The 18997-nt window shown below is 49.1% G+C and overlaps 2 non-coding genes across 2 annotated transcripts; both read left to right on the top strand.

Annotated features, from left to right (window-relative positions):
• Positions 1-9394: 9394 nt before the first annotated feature.
• Positions 9395-9477, top strand: TRNAL-CAG (transfer RNA leucine (anticodon CAG)). The gene has a single exon. It is a non-coding gene; the product is annotated as a tRNA-Leu (tRNA).
• Positions 9478-17557: 8080 nt separating this feature from the next.
• On the top strand, positions 17558-17629 carry TRNAE-CUC (transfer RNA glutamic acid (anticodon CUC)). The gene has a single exon. It is a non-coding gene; the product is annotated as a tRNA-Glu (tRNA).
• The last annotated feature ends 1368 nt before the right edge of the window (positions 17630-18997 follow it).

Consider the following 18997-nt stretch of genomic DNA (forward strand, 5'->3'; position numbering starts at 1 on the left):
TGTAGGCGATGGTTGAGTGGTAGACAGTGTTGAAGGCGGCTGGGATGTCCAGAAATATGAGGAGGCAGGGTCATCTTCATCTCTGGTCACAAGGGTTTTGACTATGATGTGTATGGTGGCTGCCTCTGTGCTGCTGCATGTGCTGAAGCCTTTCCACCAGAAGTGGTAAATGTTTGGATCTATAAGTATTCAGCAATATCAGTGCCCTGGAAAGTTAGGCCATTGGCTGTTTTGACTTTGTGGGGCAGTTTATGCAAACCCCAGATTTTCTCCAATTTAAGGGCTACCTGTGCAAATCAGTGCAGTTCAACATTCTGCAGCTTTTGATCACCATCAGTAGCTGATGCTCATGTCTGGAGTTGTCTCCCTTGGCGTAGGTGCAGTGAGGGGTAGTTGTTTGCAGTTGATGCTCATGTCTGAGGTTGTCTCCCTGGCGTAGGTGCAGTGGGGAGTCATTTTTTGCAGTTGATGCTCATGTCTGGGGTTGCCTCCCTTGGCGTAGATGCAGTGAGTAGTTTTTTGCAGTTGATGCTCATGTCTGGGGTTGTCTCCCTTGGCGTATGTGCAGTGGGGAGTAGTTTTTTGCAGTTGATGCAGATGTCTGGAGTTGTATCCCTTGGCGTAGGTGCAGTGGGGACTAGTTGTTTGCAGTTGATGCTCATGTCTGAGGTTGCCTCCCTTGGAGTAGGTGCAGTGGGGTGCAGTGGGGAGTAGTTGTTTGCAGTTGATGTTCATGTCTGGGGTTGTATCCCTTGGCGTAGGTGCAGTTGGGAGTAGTTGTTTGCAGTTGATGCTCATGTCTGGGGGTGTCTCCCTTGGCTTAGGTGCAGTGGGGAGTAGTTGTTTGCAGTTGATGCTCATGTTTGGGGTTGTATCCCTTGGCGTAGGTGCAGTGGGGAGTAGTTGTTTGCAGTTGACGCTCATGTCTGGGGTTGTCTCCCTTGGCGTAGGTGCAGTGGGGTGCAGTGGGGCGTAGTTGTTTGCAGTTGATGCTCATGTCTGGGGTTGTCTCCCTTGGCTTAGGTGCAGTTAAGAGTAGTTGTTTGCAGTTGACGCTCATGTCTGGGGTTGTCTCCCTTGGCTTAGGTGCAGTGGGGAGTAGTTTTTTGCAGTTGACGCTCATGTCTGGGGTTGTCTCCCTTGGCGTAGGTGCAGTGAGGAGTAGTTGTTTGCAGTTGATGCTCATGTCTGGGATTGTCTCCCTTGGCGTAGGTGCAGTGGGGAGTAGTTTCTTGCAGTTGATGCAGATGTCTGCCGTTGTCTCCCTTGGCGTAGGTGCAGTAGGAGTAGTTGTTTGCAGTTGATGCTCATGTCTGGGGCTGTCTCCCTTGGCGTAGGTGCAGTGGGGAGTAGTTGTTTGCAGTTGACGCTCATGTCTGGGGTTGTCTCCCTTGGCGTAGGTGCAGTGGGGTGCAGTGGGGCGTAGTTGTTTGCAGTTGATGCTCATGTCTGGGGTTGTCTCCCTTGGCTTAGGTGCAGTTAAGAGTAGTTGTTTGCAGTTGACGCTCATGTCTGGGGTTGTCTCCCTTGGCTTAGGTGCAGTGGGGAGTAGTTTTTTGCAGTTGACGCTCATGTCTGGGGTTGTCTCCCTTGGCGTAGGTGCACAGGCTCCAATACCCACACCTTCTGTCCTGGTTGGTACTGAATCAGAACAGCCTTCTGGTCATGCCATTGCTTTTGGAGCTCTTGGCTGGCCTGAAGGTTTTTACTGGCCTTTTTCATGTACTCAGCCATTCTGGATCTTAGGCCAAGTACATAGTCCACTATGTCTTGTTTGGGAGCTTTTAAAGGTTGTTCCCAACCCTCCTTCACAAGTGTTAGGGGACCTCTTACAGGGTGCCCAAATAGGAGTTCAAACGGGCTGAAGCCCACTCCTTTCTGGGGTACCTCCCTGTAAGCAAAAAGGGGGCAAGGTAACAGGACATCCCATCTCCTCCTGAGTTTTTCAGGGAGTCCCATTATCATTCCTTTGAGAGTTTTATTAAACCTCTCTACCAGTCCATTAGTTTGTGGATGATAAGGTGTGGTGAATTTGTATGTTACACCACATTCCTTCCACATAGCCTTCAAGTATGCAGCCATAAAGTTGCTACCCCTGTCTGATACAACCTCTTTTGGGAAACCCACCCTGGAAAAGATTCCCAGGAGGGCTTTTGCCACTGCAGGTGCTGTAGTGGTCCTTAGAGGAATAGCTTCAGGATATCTTGTGGCATGGTCCACAACCACCAAGATAAACCTATTGCCTGAAGCAGTAGGAGGGTCAAGGGGGCCAACTATGTCAGCCCCTACCCTTTCAAAGGGAACCCCAACCACAGGTAGTGGAATAAGGGGAGCCTTTGGTGTGCCACCAGTCTCGCCACTGGCTTGGCAGGTCACGCAAGACTTACAAAAATCTTTTGTGTCCTCTGACATCCTAGGCCAGTGAAACAGGGGGGCAAGCCTTTCCCATGTTATGATCTGGCCCAAATGCCCAGCCAAAGGAATGTCATGTGCCAGGGTTAGGAGGAACTCTCTGTACTGCAGGGGAATGACAAATCTCCTGGCTGCTCCAGGTTTTGGGTCCCTTGCCTCTGTGTACAAGAGGTTGTCCTCTCAGTAAACTCTATGTGAGTCACTGACATCCCCATTTTGCTGCTTGACAGCTTGCTGTCTGAGACCCTCTAATGTGGGACAGGATTGCTGTGCCACACTCAGCTCTTCCCTGGCAGGCCCATCTCCACCCAAAAGCTCAGCAGTGTCTGCTGCCAGCTCATCTGGTGAAGGTTCTGCACAGGGAGGAAATTCTTCTTCCTCAGAAGGAGAATCATCTGTAGAGGGAGGGATAGTGGGCAAGGATTTACCCTTGCTACCCCTAGCTTTAGGGAACACTTGGTCCATTGTTCCAGGATCCAAGTTACCCTGTCCTTTTTGCTTTTTGGCCTGAGCCCTTGTCAAAGCAAAAATATGCCCAGTAATGCCCAGCATTGTTGCATGAGCCTCCAACTCCACTTCTGCCCAAGCTGAAGTCTCTCAATCATTTCCTAGTAGACAGTTTATAGGTAAATCTGAAGCAACCACAACTTTCTTTGAACCAGTAACCCCCCCCCCCCAAGTTGAGATTCACAACAGCCATGGGGTGGCTAAGAGTGTTGTTATGAGCGTCTGTCACTTGGTACTGGTGACCAAGTAGGTGTTGTTCAGGATGTACCAGTTTCTCTATTACCATGGTAACACTGGCACATGTGTCCCTGTAGGCCTGAACCTCAACACCATTTATTAGGGGAAGTTGCTTATACTTATCCATATTAAGGGGACAAGCAACCAAGGTGGCCAAATCAATGGCACCTTCAGAGACTAACACAGCCTCTGTGGTCTCCCTAACAAGACCAACCCCAACTAAATTACCAAAAGTGAGCCCAGCTTCTCCCTTGGATTGGCTATTAGTAGGTTTGCTCCCACCACCACTGCTATTACTAGGGACACTAGAGTTTGCAGTAGGGGTTGTGGTAGTGGGAGGTTTGGTGTTTTTCTTTGGACAACTGGCATCAGTTGTCCAATGGCCTTTGACTTTACACAAATAACACCAAGGCTTTTTAACTTGATTTGAAGAGGATTTGGACCCACCACCCCCACCAGAGGATTTTTGTGGGCCTGATGAAGACTCATTTTTAGATTTGTCCCCACCCTTGTCAGAAGACTTACCATCCTTCTTCTTGCCTTCCTTGTCACCCCCTGTATGAATGTTTCTGTTCACTCTTGTTCTGACCCATTTGTCTGCCTTCTTTCCTAATTCTTGGGGAGAGGTCAGATCTGAGTCTACTAGATATTGGTGTAACAAGTCAGACACACAGTTATTCAGAATATGCTCTTTCAGAATAAGATTATATAGGCTTTCATAGTCAGAAGCTGTACTGCCATGTAACCACCCCTCCAAGGCCTTCAATGAACAGTCAACAAAGTCTATCCAGTCTTGTGAAGACTCTTTTCTGGTGTCTCTGAACTTAATCCTGTATTGTTCAGTGGTTAAGCCAAATCCATCCAAGACTGCATCCTTCAAAACTGCAAAATTGTTAGCATACCTTTCTCTAACAGTAAGGAGCCTATCCCCACCCTTTCCATTGAAAGATAGCCACAATCTAGCAGCCCACTGCCTTTGAGGGACCCCCTGTACCATACAGGCCCGCTCAAGTGCAGCAAACCACTTGTTAACGTCATCCCCCTCCTTGTAAGGGGGAACTATCTTGTGCAGATTCCTGGAATCATGCTCTCTCACTGGATTACTATCAGGAATACTGCTGCTGCCACCATGGGGTCCTAACCCCAATCTCTGTCCTTCTCCAGGTCTAGGGATTCCCTGTCTAGAGCCAGCTGTTGCTGTTTAAGCTTCAGTCTGGTCTCTTCCACTCTCAACTTTTTGAGTTCCCTTTCTAACATGTTGTCTTCGGGTGGGTGGATTGGGAATGCTTGGACACTGAGGACAAATGGGAAACAACAGAGGGAGATCTGTCCCTAACAGCTTGGACTCTAACAACCTGGCCTCCAGGAAAAAAAACATCCCTACTATGATGGGAGCTTCTATTACCACCAGCATTGCTCTGAGGTCTGCTGAGGGGCAGATTTGGAATAGAACCCTCCACACCTCCCTCAAGGGGTTCCCCTGAGTCAGAATGGGAGCTATCTACTAACTTCCCAGTTGAAGTGCCTGCTAGGGACTTATCATTCTCAATGAGCATGTTAAATAGAAATTCTCTTGAAGGGTTCTTTCCTATCACTAAACCTCTATCAATGCAGAGACTCCCTAGGCTCTTGAAGTTTAAATTGTCAGAAGTTGTATTGACCATTTTAAGAGCAGTTCCTACATCAGACATGATAGAAGAAGGTTTAGAGACAGTGAGAAGAGAGAAAAAGTTTCAGGACTTTTAAAAGAACAGAAAAAAAACACTTTTTCAAACGTTTTAAAACTTTTTAGAGGTTTTGGAGTACTTTTCAGCACTTAGTAGAAAGTGTAAGAGAAGAAAGCAAAACTTTTTGGTTAGGTGTACATACACTGAACTTGTTTTGTATATTATTCTTTTATGAAAAGTACACAATGACAATGTGGTAAGTAGTTACAAGTACTTATCCCACCGCTGCACAACCAATGTAGGAGGCTGGCCTGGCTTGTAGTGGGTACCAGAGGTACTTACACCTTGTGCCAGGTCCAGTTATCCCTTATTAATGTAGAAGAGGTGTTTCTAGCAGCGTAGGCTGATAGAAGGTAGCTATGGCAAAGCAGCTTAGGCTGAACTAGGAGACATGTAAAGCTCCTACTATACCACTGGTGTCATATGCACAATATCATAAGAAAACACAATACACAGATATACTAAAAATAAAGGTACTTTATTTTTATGACAATATGCCAAAAGTATCTCAGTGAGTACCCTCAGTATGAGGATAAGTTATATACACAAGGTACATGTACACAAACCAAAATTATGCAGGTAATAGCAAAAGGAAGTAATGCAAGCAATGTAAAGTTACAGTAGATTGCAATAGGAGCACATAGGTATAGGGGCAACAAAAACCATATACTCCAAAAGTGGAATGCAAACCACAAATGGACCCAAAACCTATGTGAGCTTGTAGAGGGTCGCTGGGACTGTAAGAAAACAGTGAGGGTTAGAAAAATAGCCCACCCCAAGACCCTGAAAGGTAGGTGTAAAGTGCAACTACAACCCCCAGAGAGCACAGAAGTCGTGATAGGGGGATTCTGCAAGGAAAACAAACACCAGCAATGCAACAACAGTGGATTTCCGGACCTGAGTACCTGTAAGACAAGGGGACCAAGTCCAAGAGTCGCGACAGTGTCGAGAGTGGGCAGGAGCACAGGAAATGCCAGCTGACGGTGCAAGGAAGCCGCCACCGGATGGAAGAAGCTTGGTGTTTTGCAAGAACGAAGAGGACTAGGAACTTCCCCTTTGGAGGATGGATGTCCCACGTCGTGAAGAAGCTTGCAGAGGTGTTCCCACGCAGAAAGACTGCAAACAAGCTTTGCTAGCTGCAAGGGTCGCAGTTAGGGTTTTTGGTTGCTGCTGTGGCCCAGGAGGGACAAGGATGTCGCCACTTGGATGAGGAGACAGAGTGGGTGTCCAGCAAGTCAAGGAGCCCCCACAGAAGCAGGCAGCACCCGCAGAAGTACCGGAACAGGCACTTGGAAGAAGAGTGAACTGGAGTCCATGCGAAGTCACAAAAGGGAGTCCCACGACGCCGGGGGACAACTCAGAAGGTTGTGCACTGCAGGTTAGAGTATCGGGGATCCAGGCTTGGCTGTGCACAAAGGAAATCTTTGAAGAGTGCACAGGAGCAGGAGCAGCTGCAAATCACGCGGTACCCAGCACTGCAGTCTAGCGTTGGGAGGCAAGGACTTACCTCCACCAAACTTGGACTGAAGAGTCACTGGACTGTGGGAGTCACTTGGACAGAGTTGCTGAGTTCGAGGGACCACGCTCGTCGTGCTGAGAGGGGACCCAGAGGACCGGTGATGCAGTGTTTTGTTGCCTGTGGTTGCAGGGGGAAGATTCCGTCGACCCACTGGAGATTTCTTCAGAGCTCCTGGTGCAAGAAGGAGGCAGGCTACCCCCAGAGCATGTACCACCTGGAAACAGTCGAGAAAGCCAGCAGGATGAAGCCATACAAGGTTGCTAGTAGTCGTCTTGCTACTTTGTTGCGGTTTTGCAGGCGTCCTGAGCAGTCAGCGATCGATCCTTTGGCAGAAGGTGAAGAGGGAGATGCAGAGGAACTCTGGTGAGCTCTTGCATTCGTTATCTAAAGAATTCCCCAAAGCAGAGACCCTAAATAGCCAGAAAAGGAGGTTTAGCTACCTAGGTAGGAGGATTGGCTACTAAGAGAGGTAAGAGCCTATCAGAAGGAGTCTCTGACGTCACCTGCTGGCACTGGCCACTCAGAGCAGTCCAGTGTGCCAGCAACGCCTCTGAATCCAAGAGGGCAGAGGTCTGGGGCACACTGGAGGAGCTCTGAGCACCTCCCCTGGGAGGTGCAGGTCAGGGGAGTGGTCACTCCCCTTTCCTTTGTCCAGTTTCGCACCAGAGCAGGGCTGGGGGATCCCTGAACCAGTGTAGACTGGCTTATGCAGAGATGGGCAGCATCTGTGCCCATCAAAGCATTTCCAGAGGCTGGGGGAGGCTACTCCTCCCCAGCCATCACACCTATTTCCAAAGGGAGAGGGTGTTACACCCTCTCTCAGAGGAAGTCCTTTGTTCTGCCTTCCTGGGCCAGGGCTGCCTGGATCCCAGGAGGGCAGAAAACTGTCTGAGGGGTTGGCAGCAGCAGCAGCTGCAGTGGAGACCCCGGAAAGGCAGTTTGGCAGTACCCGGGTTCTGTGCTAGAGACTCGGGGGATCATGGAATTGTCTCCCCAATGCCAGAATGGCATTGGGGTGACAATTCCATAATCTTAGACATGTTAAATGGCCATGTTCGGAGTTACCATTGTGACGCTATACATATGTCGTGACATATGTATAGTGCACAAGTGTAATGGTGTCCCCGCACTCACAAAGTCCGAGGAATTTGCCCTGAACGATGTGGGGGCACCTTGGCTAGTGCCAGGGTGCCCACACACTAAGTAACTTTGCACCCAACCTTCACCAGGTGAAGGTTAGACATATAGGTGACTTATAAGTTACTTAAGTGCAGTGGTAAATGGCTGTGAAATAACGTGGATGTTATTTCACTCAGGCTGCACTGGCAGGCCTGTGTAAGAATTGTCAGATCTCCCTATGGGTGGCAAAAGAAATGCTGCAGCCCATAGGGATCTCCTGGAACCCCAATACCCTGGGTACCTCAGTACCATATACTAGCGAATTATATGGGTGTATCAGTATGCCAATGTGAATTGGTGAAATTGGTCACTAGCCTGTTAGTGACAATTTGGAAAGCAGAGAGAGCAGAACCACTGAGTTTCTGGTTAGCAGAGCTTCAGTGAGACAGTTAGCCATCACACAGGGAACACATACAGGGCACATACTTATGAGTACTGAGGCCCTGCCTGGCAGGTTCCCAGTGACACATAGACTAAAACAACATATATACAGTGAAATATGGGGGTAACATGCCAGGCAAGATGGTACTTTCCTACAGGTGCCCCAAAGTTAGGATGTGCACTTGGGATCTCAAATTATCACTTCCACACGAACAATAGCGCTGCGTCCAGCCACGGCTCTCTTGCCCCTCAGTCCTCTAGGATATTCTGAATTCTACCTCTCTGCACGTCCCTGTTATACAGAGAAAGGGAGACCAAAGCACTGCTACTAACCCCTTAAGCAAATCACAAAGTAATAGTTGTTTGTTAAAGCGCAAGACCGGAAATAATAAAAATGAATAAAAACAGTACTTACCCATGCTTCCTTGTCCTCCGCCCCATGTTTCTTCTTGGATGCAGTCAGCGCGAGTCCTCCTGGAGTCTCAGCCGACTCCCCTCCGCAAATCCCAATGCTGCTCTCATGCTGCTGATAATGTTAGCAGCATGAGGGAAGTGCCAGGATAGGTTGAAGTGAGCTGCTTTGGCCTGGGCCTGCTCTCCACCCAGCTGTCTAAGAGAGCTGAGTAGAGAGGTTTAAACTGTGCATATCAGGCTGACCGTTGCAAGACAGTCGACCAAAGTGACATGCGCAGTGTAAACTGGAGAAGCCAGCAGCGTTGCTCCCTGCAGCCAATCAGCAGCTATAGCCCCGCCCAGCGCTGTCGCTCAGCTCGGCTGAAATAAAAAATTAAATGGCAATGAAATCTCTTCATTACAGTTTTATTTTTCATGGTTACTGTGCTGTCAGCAGGGGGGATGATGTTCTTCTGCCCTAAGGGAGGAACTGCCCCTGGGCAGGGGGTGAGGAGCAGTGCATGGCACAGGTGTTTCAGCAACTTATGATTTGTGGTACCGTGAAAACAGAGGCCAAGCGCGCCAAGCTTTCTTTAAATGGGCCACATAGGCTGGGCCTGGCTCGAGTGAGATGTGTGTGTGTTGATGCCTGACTGGTGACGTCAGGTGTCAGTGTGTTTGCACAAGACATGGCACCTGATATCCAAGAGCATCATCTAAGAACCTGTTCATCGAGGACCTGGGGGAATGGGTCAGTCAGGACAGAATGGAATGTAAAGTGATTGTCAGGCGTGCCTCACCTAGGTATGCCACCTGGGGTGCCAATCCTGAGGGAATTATTTTTCCCCTCCCACCGCTTGGCTGCTCCAGAGTAAGAAAATGTAAACAAATATCTTGCATTTTATTTGGAAGAAAGACAGCCCCGTTGGTATCCCGGGGTTCAATTATATTTTGAAGTGCCATAACATACAGATGTCACACACGAATCAGCACACACTGGCATATCAGTATTAGTAATCTTGGTGAACAGGTGATGTGTGTCAGGATGGCCGAGTGGTCTAAGGCGCTGCGTTCAGGTCGCAGTCTCCTCTGGAGGCGTGGGTTCGAATCCCACTTCTGACATCACCTTTTGATTAAAACGTCTTCTTCTTTGTTTTAGCAAAACAAACTTTGCATTAACAAATACTAGCAACGTGAAACCAGTAGCAGAACTTTTAATCTCCATTGACGAAGCTATAAAATCTTTTTAAACAAAAGTTGCTTTTTCCGATTTTTTTGCCATATATGTAAAAACGTGTACAGTGCGTCATTTGCCTCCAAGGAAACAAAACTTCACGGTAAGATTTCGAATTTCCTTTATTTACCCTTCACATGTTGGTGGTTTTTTTTGTTTTACAAAGTTGGCGCCATTCACATCACACCCCGTCAGCTCCCTTCATGATCATGTCCCTGACCAGCCACAAGATGGCGCTCGATGATAAAATACTTCACCGAAAGGTCCCTCTCACTGCATAGTCCGGACTGAGTGACCGCGGGTGATCTATCACTGGAACTGACGTGAAGCGGACACACCTTAGACGTGCTGTGCAGGCCGCAGGTCCTGAACAAAGCAGGGGACTGATTACCATAGATCACCTGAAACGACTTCACATAAGTGCCTGCGCGAATGTCACAGGGAGTGATCTCACGCTCAGGGGCGTAGGAAGTGTGGGGGACGCGGGGGATTTGTCCCCCCCAGATGTTGGAGTGGGGGGGACACGGAGGACAAGGGTGGGGGGGACGAGGGGACAGAAGGATTTTCCCTTCTCTTCTGTAATTCGCAGGGCCATTAGCACTTGAAAGCGCTCCCTACACTGGCCCTGCACTTGGCCTGTGACCTGCCCCCAGGACACTCGCCCTCTGCCCTTTTGTTGTGCTGCAGCACAAGGGATTCTTTCTCACCTTGCTGCCACAGCTGCCTGCAGTCTGCACTTCTGAGAGCAGAGGGAGAGGAGAGGCCCTTTGTTGATTGCTGTCTGCATCCCGGCCCTCCTGCGCCCTTCCCTTCCCTTCCCTTGAAAATCTATCCCTGAAGACAGCAGCAAGATTTGAGAAGGTAAGGAGGTTTGGGTAATTCAATAAAGTATTGCCAAGTAACTCCCTTTCTTTTTAAGTCCAGTGCTGTGTTGCAGAGTACCTCCCTTTCTAAAAACAGCATTGTTGAGTTACTGTGAGATATGAGCAGGGCAGGCTTTAGCGCGCTAGTGGCACCCTGTGCGCCAGTGTTTGTAAGGGCCCCCGTTTCTGTCGCCTCTCTCTCACTCTCTTCTCTCCTCTGTCTCCAGCTTGCCTGCCCCAGTGCTAATTATTGTCCCCTAAGTTGACATCGTGCCCCCCCAACATTTCGGTCCCCTGTCTCTCCCTCAGCCTTCCTGGTATTTGTGAAAGCCCGCTCTAAAGGCCAAGGGCCGTCTGTAAATCTCATTTCCTGCCAATGGCCTGTGGATGCGAAGCCAGCACTGTGGCAGCTCACAGGCTTTACAGGACTTCACAGGCTGTGGTGGAACAGAGCCTGGCACTGCTGGATAGACGGCGGAGAGACCAGCACACAGCACGGGTCCCAGGAAGAACCAGATGGCCTGAGAGATGGACAGGGCTAGGTAAGGCAGCAGGGCCGGCTCTAGGGCGATGCAACCGGTGCCGCTGCACCAGGTGCTGACTTAGGGTGGGACACTGTGTTTGCAAGTATATTGTGACTTTAAAAGCACCTGCTTGGTGTTCCTTGCCACCAACAGTTTTCAGGCAACAATAAAAATCTCAAGATAATTCAGGTGATTAATGGTCTTCCTGGAGAGAGATTGAAGTTTTGTCTAGTCGGAGTTTTGAATCATCATAACGTACAGGGTTACTATGCCTGCTACAAAGAACATCTACATGCAGATCACAAAGTCTATATAATGTGAATAGGTCACTGGGTTACTGCTTTTGTCAGATGCAGGAAAGTACCATCTTTTTGACATGGTTACCCCCACTTTTTGCCTGTTGTCAGTATGTTTTGACTGTGTTCACTGGGATCCTGCTAACCAGGACCCCAGTGCTCTCTCCCATTAAATTTGTTTGCTTGGACCACACACACCCCACTTTTGGCATATTGGTGCCTCTTATAAATCCCTAGTATTTGGTACCCAGGGCATTGGGGGACAAGGGATCCCCCATGGGCTCCAGCATGTATTATGCCACCCATAGGAGCCCATGTAAACTGTGTCTGCACGCCTGCCATTGCAGCCCGCGTGAAAAGGTGCATGCACCCTTTCACTTCAGGTCACTGCACCATGTCATTGGTAGGCCCTCCTAGCCCAGAGGGCAGGGTGAAAGTACCTGTGTGTGAGGGCACCCCTGCATGAGCGGAGGTGCCCCCACGAACTCCAGTTCCATTTTCCTGGATCTCGTGAGTGCGGGGACGCCATTTTACGTGTGTACTGGACATAGGTCCCTACCTATGTCCAGCTACATAATGGTAGCTCCGAACCTGGGCATGTTTGGTAACAAACATGTCAGAATCATACCCCAATCCTATTGTCAGTATTGTTTGTATGATTCCATGCACTTTGGGGGCTCCTTAGAGGATCCCCAGCATTGCTCCTATCAGCTTTCTAGGGTTTTCCGGGCAGCCCACGCTGCTGCCACCCCTCAGACAGATTTCTGCCCTCCTTCTGCTGCTTGAGCAGCTCATGCCCAGGAAGTCAGAACAAAGGATTTCCTTTGGAAGAGGGAGGCAACACCCTCTCCATTTGGAAATAGGTTTTACAAGGCTTAGGAGGGGTAGCTTCGTCAAGCTAATGGTATGCTCTCAAGGGCACATTTGGAGCCCTCCTTGCATAAACCAGTCTGTACCAGTTCAGGGACCTCAGCCCCTACTCTGGTGCGAAACTAGAAAATGGAAATGGGCGTAACCACTCCCCTGCCCATCACCACCCCAGGGGTGGCCACTTGATTCTGCCATCTTGAATCCAAGGTGGGCAGAGGCCTCTGTGAGCATCTGAGTGGCCTGGCAGACGACGTCACAGCCCCCTCCTAGGTGGTCACCCTGCTAGGTGACCAATCCCTGTTTCTGGGCTATTTAGGGTTTTCCTCTTGGATGGGTCCTCAGATTCAATGTGCAAGATTCCAGCAGGACTCCTCTGCAACGTTTACTTTGACTTCTGGCCACTGGAACCGCAACTGGACTTCACAGGAACCTACAATCTGCAGCTCCAGCAGCGACCTCACCCTTCAACATTGTTTCTCCAGCTCCTTCCAGCAACTGCAACATTAGCCCAGCTGTGCTTCCTCTGAGGGCAGCAAGTCTTCAGTCTGCATGAGAAGAAGGAAGGAACATTTCTTGGAGTGAAGGAGTCACTTACCTGCATCCGCGGGCACCCACTGCAACAACGACCGGGTGCGTGGATCTCCTCTCCTCCTGAGCTGCGTGGATCCTTCATAAGGGGTGATAGTCTGGAGTGGTCTCCTTGGTCCTCTCTACCAGCTGTCCAACTTTGGAGTAGGTAGGTCCTTGCCTTCCCATGCAGGACAGTACCCCCATGCACCGCGTCTCTTGCAGCTACCAAGGCCTGTTGTTATCTCCTCCAAGGGATCTTCAGGCTCCATGTAGCCCCAGTCCCCAGCACTCTTATCTGTGAAGCACAGACCTCAACGTGCTTCGCCTGCGACGTGGGACCTCTCTTCAGGTGTGCTCCGTGGGCCTCTCTGCAGCTCGTGGGCTCCTTGCCTGTAGGTCTTCTGTGGGGGCTGCCTCTCCTTCTCCAGACTCTCTGCCTTGCTGAGGGTCGCCTGGGACTCCCCTCCATGGGTTGAGTCCCCCTGGACCTTGCTGGTCCCCGGCAGCTCCACTTTTGTCCTACTGCGACATTTGCCTTTGCCAAGGCTTGCTGTTAGGTTTTCCACACCACAGACTGGCTGCAATTCTTCATCCGGCCTGGGACATCACCTTGTAATCCTTCATCTGCTCCAGTGCTGCATTGCTGACCATCTTCGTCTCCCCATCGACCAACTCCTGCATCTACAGATGGGTGAGTAGTGGCTCCTACCACGACCGGACACTCCTACGTAAACTGGATTTGGTCCCCTTCTTTTCCAGGTCTTCCTCTTCCAGGATCCACCTCTAGTTTCTTCCAGTCTTGCCTGCGTTTTGCAATATCCTTCTCTGAAGTCCTTTTGGTGGGTTGGGAAAAAACCAGTAGCTTACCTCTTTTCTCCTGGTCACTGGGGGGCATTCTGGTACTTACCTTTGGGGTTTCCTAGTTCCTGCAGCTCCCCTCAACTGATTCCACTTACTTGCGTGGGGAACCGGCTTTCGCATTGCACTTTTAAGTATATGGTCTGGTCCCCTCTAGGCCTTCAGTATTTCCTGTTGCTTTTCACTGTTTTCTATTGCTTTTTATGGCAATTTCTGATTGCCACTGTACATATAATAGTGTGCTACTTACATCCTATTGGAGTATTGCCTATCTAGTGTTTTAGTGTTTGTGTTACTGTAATAAGGAACCTTAATTTTCGTTACACATGTTTCTTTCATGTGCTGTGTGACTACAGTGGTATTGCATGATCTTTGCATGTGTCCTAGATAAGTCTTGGCTACTAATCCACAGCTACAGACACTGTCTACACTTCACTAGGAGGGCATACCTGGACCTGGTATAAGGTGATAATACCATAGGTACTCACCACACACCGGGCCAGCTTTCTACATCAGAGAGCTCCTTTTTTGTCCCCTGCAATATATAAATTAAAAGTGAATATAGAACAGTGAGCAATGAACTCATCAAAGAGCTGCATGCAAACATCAAGGTATAGATTAGAGCGTTATGATTTCCCCCCACTTTTTCATTAACTTAATGTTGCAAAACAAGTTAATTTGAGCGCAAATCAATTCTTATTATTAAAGAGAGCCCCCAACCATGGCGTTATGTTTTAAATTCTGAGTTTGCGCTTCTCCAGATAAAGCACTCTGAATCTATACCTGCTACCAGTATGGATGACCTGTGACACCTACACCTTGTAGTCTTGTCTTATGTAACATTTCATATACATTGATTTACACATATATGATGATTGTCTCTGCGTAATGTCTGTGTGATGTAAAGTGCTTTGACACCCTAGACTGGTGTGAGGGATGAATGATGGAACAACACGTGCGTATATCATGCATACCTTAACATCGACCGTGTCTTTACTACTCATGCCTTTACAACGAATTTCGCTGTAAAAGAATGTTTGGTAAAGGAACATGCGTGGTAAATTCTCCCCGCCCTGCCCTCTTACACCTGATACCATACTTCACCCTGCCCAATCAGTTAAAACTGCCCCTGCCCTGAATCCTAAACCCCCCCGCCCTGAGCCCTAAAAGCAACTCTGCCCTGTCCTAAAAACTACCCACCCCACACTCTGAACCCTAAAACCTACCCTGAACTGCGCTAAAAACTACCTTGACGCCCCTGCCCCTCGGAACCCTAAAACCTACCCCGCTCTGTCCTAAATACTACATGACCCCCACCCTGTACCCTAAAACCTACCCCCACCCTGTCCTAAAAACTACCCCGACGCTACCCTGTCCTAAAAATGAACCCAACCTCCCACCCTAAATCTGGCCACAGCCCTACTTACCTCTCTCTCCTCTGCTTCTTCCTGTTCCACCCGGACAGCTAGACCGCTCTCTATGCTGTAACCACGCATATGCATGGAAAAGACATGTGTGGTAATGGCATCCATGCTAGCCCCATATTTGTGGTAATGGCAGCGTGGTCAAGGCATTGCATTGCATTGATCACATTGTAAGTGATGTTTCCTGGTATGAGTGGTGCTAAAAAACTAATGAAATGCATCTGAGAGTGGTTATGGATAGTAGTGAGGGAATCCGTGGCGGAGGTGGTCACTGGGGGGCGGCAACAAACAATGTCGCACAGGGCGCCACCAGAACTAAGGCCACCCCGTCAGACAGCACAGCAGGTCACAGGAAGGCGGCAGCACAGAGACTGCCACTTGACAGTCAGACAAGGGCCTAGAAGCAATCATAGGCCTTACTGGCCTTCACAGGCAGGCGGGGGGCCAGAGACTGACACCGCCTGACTGGAAAGAAAGCTCCCAACAGGCAGCACAGTGCATGGCAGGCAGCACAGGAATCGACAGGAAGCACCGCGCCCAGCAGGCAGTGCAGGCCTCTTAGGACTTTACACAGGCGAACAGCAGCACAGAGATTGTCGCTGCCTAATAGGCAGCCAAGGGCCCAGCAGACAGGGAATTGCAGGCTGCACAGGACTCGACTGGAGGCAACGCCTCCCCCATCGCTCCTCCCGCGGCAACCCTTATGGGTGCAAACTGTGCAGGGGGCCCACCTCAGGGTTGTCCCTGTCCCCCCTAGAAATTTTGTGTCTCCTACGCCCCTGATCCTCAGGTCGCTGCTTCAAATCCGCCTCCAAGGACTTTTCCAAACTGCTCTGTTTCTTCCGCTTTCCAGTCCCAAGCAGCTCCTTTCTCAGCCCCGCAGACACCTTGGCTTATCCCGCCTCCTCTCTTCCCCTTCCCAGTCCAGCTCCCCCCTCCAGCTGGGGGGGGGAGTGTCCCCTCAGTCCCTTTGTGCAACCCCCCCTGATGAGACAGAGCCGGGGGCCCTGGGCTGGAGAGCGAGGCCGGTGCCCCCCACCCCCGGCTGAAGCAGCCCCGGAGCTGCTTGTTGTGAGTGTGGAAGGTGATGCTGCTGGGAGCTGCTGAGAGCGTCTGCTGGGAGGTGAGAAGGTTGTTGTGAAGCGTTGAGGGGCAGCAGGTTTGTGTGTGTGTTTTGTGCAGTGTGAGTGTGTGTGTTTGTTGAGCCTGTTACACACTGTGTTGGTGTGAAGGAGCTGGGAAATGTGAAGAGTCAGACACTAGGTCAGGACAGAGCAGATTGACGGAAATGTCGAGGAGTTACAGAGGAGTCACCTTTCTACCAGTTCCTCGTTAGTATAGTGGTCAGTATCCCCGCCTGTCACGCGGGAGACCGGGGTTCCCCGACGGGGAGGATGGATTTTTTTTGTTTTACATTTATGACGTCACAATGACACTTTAGGGGGCTGATATTTTGTAATTATGGCCACAGCTCCCACCAGCTGAAATATTTACTAATGCAGCTTTTAAAATCTATCACGGGCAATAAGTAAGGGCTTCATCTTTTGGGACTCTGTGTACTTTCTTGAAAATGGAAAGGTGTAATGAAAGTTTATTATTGAGATAAAAATCAAAGTACCAAATAATAAATACCATGCGTTTTAACTAGTATATTGTCACGCGAAATAAATGAAATATAATGGAGGGCTATTTTAGATGGAAATTATAAAGTATTTCGTGACAAATAAATGAAATGCTGGGCGGGCTCTGAATGGGGAATCGTTTAACCCGAAGGTAAACGATTTTTCTTTATTTACGTGCAATAATTCAGAATTTATAGACACATTGTGAGAGCAAAAGAAACACTGACCTCCGACGTGGCCGTCCCACCATCCTCATGAGCTCCAGGTGTTTCCACTGCATTCTGGGACTTGTAGTCCTGTTTATAACACTCTCACGTTAGGGCCACGGGTCCCAGCATCCAGTGAGGGGCTCTAGCCAGGGGGAGCTGCTCGTGCACCTGGAAACCTAAGAGATGCCCTTAGGGAGCCCTGAGAAGAAACACTGACCCCGAGGTGCACGTCCCACCATCCTCATGAGCTCCAGGTGTTTACACTGCATTCTGGGACTTGTAGTCCTGTTTATAACACTCTCACGTTAGGGCCACGGGTTCCAGCATCCAGTGAGGGGCTCTAGCCAGGGGGAGCTGCTCGTGCACCTGGAAACCTAAGAGCTGCCCTTAGGGAGCCCTGAGAAGAAGCACTGACCCCTTTTAATTGCACTTACTATGTATTTTGATGGTTAATTGGTGACTGATGGTTTCATTCTCCAGTATGTGATATGTGAGCCTCATACACCTTGGAGACTGGGAACTCTCAGCAGATTTCAGTCCATTTAAGGTGCAGTCTTTTTTTTCCTCACATTCTTCCTTAGTGTAGTGTGTTTTCTTTGTCTACTGCTATTTCCCCCCCTTTAATTACCACCAGTGTTTTCTACCTTATTTAGTTCCTGATATAAAAGTGGACACACAACATACCTGTCCACAGCACATTATTAGAGAGGTTTAGGCAACATTCTCACACAGTCCCTGGTGGTCTAGTGGTTAGCATTCGGCGCTCTCACCGCCGCGGCCCGGGTTCGATTCCCGGTCAGGGAAGGTTTCATTTTATTTTTTCAATTCTATTAGCGCGCACTTTATTACTTTTGAAATTGGAACTGTTTCATTACATGTACTTCTTCTTCACTTGAGTTGTCACCAGTAACTAAACATTTTATGGACAGTCACAAACCACTGCCAGAGGAGTGAGTGACTGCTGGTTCACAAAGCTTATCAGTGGCTTAGTACATCCAGGAGACCTTTTCTGAAGTCTTTTCCTGCTTACTGGTGTGAAACTATTAAAGTTTATTTTAGAAGAGAAATCAATATTAATATCACGTGACACAGGATGGCGTTTAAACAACATGAAGGACAGTGTAAGCAGGTTTAAATATTAGCAATAGCTCACGTGAGTGATTTTTATTAATAGAAAATTAGCGCCCCCCCAATGATTTCATCATCACTTCAATTCTTTATTAAAGTGCATCTTTCATTCACTTCGGTTCTTCTGTTTGGTCTCTTGCAAATCCCTCAAGTTATCATAAAGTTCACTTTGCATCTCCTCGACTTTGACATCCGTCTCTTTCGGTTTCTTCCTCTCGTTGCTGCCATCATCTTAGTCCCACAAGTTTTCCCTTCAATGATGAAAGTCCTTTGCAACATTTCAAGAAAATAAACACACGTACAATACCGACTAATGTGGCAAACATTGGTGATAACAGCAGTTTCTAAACTCCACCATCTGCACCCCCAGCCATTGGCCCATCTACCCAAACCTGTGACCGACCGATCCCAAAAATGACCTGGATTCTTCCCATGCACCTCTCTCTTCTGCTTCAGTTAATTCATGCTTTATGTGTGTAATATTAACAATATAGCCATTAAGCTTATAATTTATGAGAGGAATGTAAGCACAGCACTCTCGAGCATCAGTGGCGGCTGCCTCAAATCTCAAAAGGGGGGTAAAGGTGAGGGGGAAATACTAAAATATATATTTTGTTAAACATACCTATCTTCGGTCTCTGGCTGCCCTGCTCCTCTCTCGATGGAGTTGGTGTCCCAGCACTCCCTGGGACACCAGCACAGACTCCCACTCAATCCTGGAGCTGCTCTCATTCTTTACCTTGCATGAGAGCAGCGTCAGGATTGGTCTGAGCGGTGCCTGTGTTGTTTCTCCAACCCGGCTGCACAACACAGCCAGGGTGAAGAAACCCAATTGTGCATGTCAGTTTGCCGGGCTAAGACAGCTGGCCAAACTGACATACGCACTTTTAAGTGCACTCACTCCCCTCCTCCTCCCTCCTCCCATGGCCCAGCCCCCCCCTGCCGATGCTGGCTCAGCCAGCAGCTGAAAATTAAAACAATAATTAAATATTGTTTTATTTTTGAGCTGCTTGCTCTGAGCCAGTGGGCGACGCTTCTGCGCCA

Source organism: Pleurodeles waltl, unplaced genomic scaffold, assembly GCF_031143425.1.
Source record: "Pleurodeles waltl isolate 20211129_DDA unplaced genomic scaffold, aPleWal1.hap1.20221129 scaffold_187, whole genome shotgun sequence".
NCBI classification, from domain to species: domain Eukaryota; kingdom Metazoa; phylum Chordata; class Amphibia; order Caudata; family Salamandridae; genus Pleurodeles; species Pleurodeles waltl.